Source organism: Hevea brasiliensis, chromosome 14 (assembly GCF_030052815.1).
Source record: "Hevea brasiliensis isolate MT/VB/25A 57/8 chromosome 14, ASM3005281v1, whole genome shotgun sequence".
Taxonomy (NCBI): Eukaryota; Viridiplantae; Streptophyta; class Magnoliopsida; order Malpighiales; family Euphorbiaceae; genus Hevea; species Hevea brasiliensis.
The window spans coordinates 79,976,957-79,980,018 of record NC_079506.1 but is presented as its reverse complement, the minus strand read 5'-3'; the positions used below and the strand labels follow the sequence as shown (position 1 = coordinate 79,980,018).

Below are 3,062 nucleotides of genomic sequence, written 5' to 3'. Positions count from 1 at the left end.
AATTAAAGACAAAGTTTTTTACAATCGATTATGTTTCGATTACTAAATTATTCCTAGTAATAACCGTATTTTTTATTAAAAGTTTTTTTTTAATTTAATTAATTTAATAACCGTTTTAATTATCGATTGAATCGCTTAACAATGGATTCAATCAATTGCCAATCCGAATTTTTTTTTATGTAGTGAAAGTTATCTTTTAGAAAGTCATAAATATTGGGATGTAGTCATATAATATAGGATTAAAGATGGCAATACTAATTCTAGAAGGGGCAAGATACAACCATAATTTGATGGTTATAATTTTTTTTTCTTAAGTTGGGTCACATTCTTAATTTAAGAATTGAGAAATGAGAGGGTTTATTAAAAAAAAAAAAAAAACTTTAATGTTTGGATTGAAGAAATTTAAATAGGAAATTCAAACAATCCATAAATTTCGCATAATTTCATCATTTGATGGATAAAAAAGACGTTAATTTTCATGGAAGATGTTAATATTTATGGATCATTGAGAATCTCTCAATTTATATCTTTTTGACTTTCTTTGAAAAAATTTATTTATAAAAAAAGTTTAATTAAATTCTGACAAAATTATGCTTATTTTTTAATTTTTTAAAATAAATTTTCTTTTAATTAAAAAAATTGAATTCTAACATTATCAGAATTAATAAAAAAAAGTTAATTAAATTAAATTCTTATAAAATTTTAATTTCAAAACAGGGATTAAAACTATTAATTTATCACAAAATACCCATAAATTATAAAATGCATTTGATTTGATGTATTAAAAAGTAGTATACCCATCACTAAAAAAAAAAAAAATTGTTTCTTGAATTTAATAATGTGAGATTCACTGCTTTGCTAGTGAAAGTTCACAAACACTGAGAGCATTGTATTAAACAAGGGAAATTGTATAAATCTATGGAATTAAAATTCAGAGTTATGATTCCATGAATTTTGTGAAATTCTATGGATTCAGATTTCCTCAACCAAAACATGGCTCATTTGCCTTTGTTCCAAAAGAGGGGTGGAGGTGAATTTTGTTCAAGATACTAGGGACTAGTTGTGATATTTCTCCATCACCTGGAAAGCGAGTGACTTGTGACTTCAAAACCTCAAGCGGCCTAGTCCTTGGCCACTTGTATTGTATTGTTTTGAAGTTAAGCAAACAATTATAGGTCCACAGGCAATTTTATAATCAATGATATTATCTGTATTTTTCTCTGCAAATCAAAGTCACAAGCATAGCAAGCAAAACAAGCCGAAACGTCATCTCCATATCCAAGCCCTGAGGATGAACAGCACTCAAACGTCATCTTTCTTACATGAAATGAAAAAGCCATCCATTACATTAAAAAAAGACCCATGAAAAGTCTTGCTCATGAAAATGGCCAACAAAATTATTGTAAAAAAATTACTATTTAATCCCTCTATTTTAATAAAATTAACTATTTGATCATCTTATTTCAAAAAATATAATGTATTAGTCCCTGTATTTTTTTGTCAGTTTGCTCTTTAATTCCTTCAGTCATTTCAGACGTAAGTTTGAATTTCATTTAGTACATATAGTTTAAAAATACAACTATATAATCTCACTATTTTCTAAATTTTGAACTATTTAGTTTAGTCCTCGTATAGGTAATTATTCACTCCTTTGAATATATTTATTAGCAGAAAACTTGATTTAAACAAGATAGAGGGACTGCAGAGTAAATAGAATAAAAATACAAGGACTAAAAGGAGGATCAAGTAGTTGATTTCGTTAAAATACAAGGACCAAATAATAATTTTTCCCATTATTATACCATAACAGCACATCTAACACTTTGAAAGATAGCTACTCATTCAAATCATATATTATATAATTGTTTAAAAGCTAATCTTAGATTAAAATAATACAAGGAAAAAGAAGATGCAAGTGATTCATGGAAATGGATAGACATCACTTCCATTCTTTAATGGAATCTTGTCTCAATCATCATAGGTTTTCCCTACCAGAATCTTCTTTGATTATGTTCTTGATCAGTATCATAATCGAGCCATCTGTTCGTAATGCACTCCGCGTGGCAATCACAAGGAGAAATTACCAAGAATATCGTGGTGGGTTAGAAAGTGTCTCTACAAATTCTGAACAGTTGGAAACTAGTCAGTTGCCCTGAAAATCAGAATCACAATCAATAATAGTAGAGAGAGACACCAAGGAGACAATCAAAAGTAACTTGTCTATGCAGACTGGAGAGTGAATATGCACAGAAGTAAACAAAAGCTTCCCTCTCAATTATTTCTAGTGGGAATGGGGATTCATGCACGATATCATAACATTAACCACATGATTCATAAGAAATGGAAACAGAATTTAGACTTGGAGAAATTACTCGATTCATTCTAGCATGATAGTGAATAATCATAGAAGAGAGAGAACAGAATTGTCCTCAACTAAAAATGTCCATATGTGCAGGATTATTCTACGTGATCTTCAAGTTCTCATAATGGCTTTTTCCTTCTGAATAATTGTATTAATCCATAGTTACTCTTTGCAGTAAAAATTTCAAAGTCAGCAGAACAGACAATACCTCCATGGCTCCATCATTCAGAAGATGGAAACTAATCTATCAAGTTCTTCTTTTTCTCATAACAAGTTCCCATTGTCATTCAAAATTCAATCATTTACTAGTTGATTATGGCCCATCAATTCACACAAAGGATAATACCGATTAACACTTCAAGTCTTTTCATGCACAGAAACAAACAGACATGATTCAAGTACTCCACTCAAGGCTCTGATCATTCCTAGGAACAAACACATGGCTCCAACAGTTTGAGGTAAGCCTTTTTATAGATCATGGAGACTCAAATTCAAGGCATAAATCACTTTACCATGAACTTATCAAGCAGCCTTTTTTTCACCTGCAAATTCGTGTCAGCATATCATTAGGGAACATCAACAAGTTGGTTTGATCTAAAAGCATAAAGTTCAATTATTGTTATTGATGATAACATAATTTCCTTTAAATTTGCCAGTGTTGAACCTAAACACTTCCATCAGTTGGCATTCAATCAAAAGA

The 3,062-nt window shown here is 29.7% G+C and overlaps 1 long non-coding RNA gene across 1 annotated transcript; it reads right to left on the bottom strand.

The window, feature by feature from the left end:
* Positions 1-1,829: 1,829 nt before the first annotated feature.
* Positions 1,830-3,062, bottom strand: LOC131172508 (uncharacterized). The gene is made up of 2 exons (XR_009143013.1): positions 2,875-3,062; positions 1,830-2,152 (listed from the first exon to the last, which is right to left on the bottom strand). It is a non-coding gene; the product is annotated as an uncharacterized LOC131172508 (long non-coding RNA).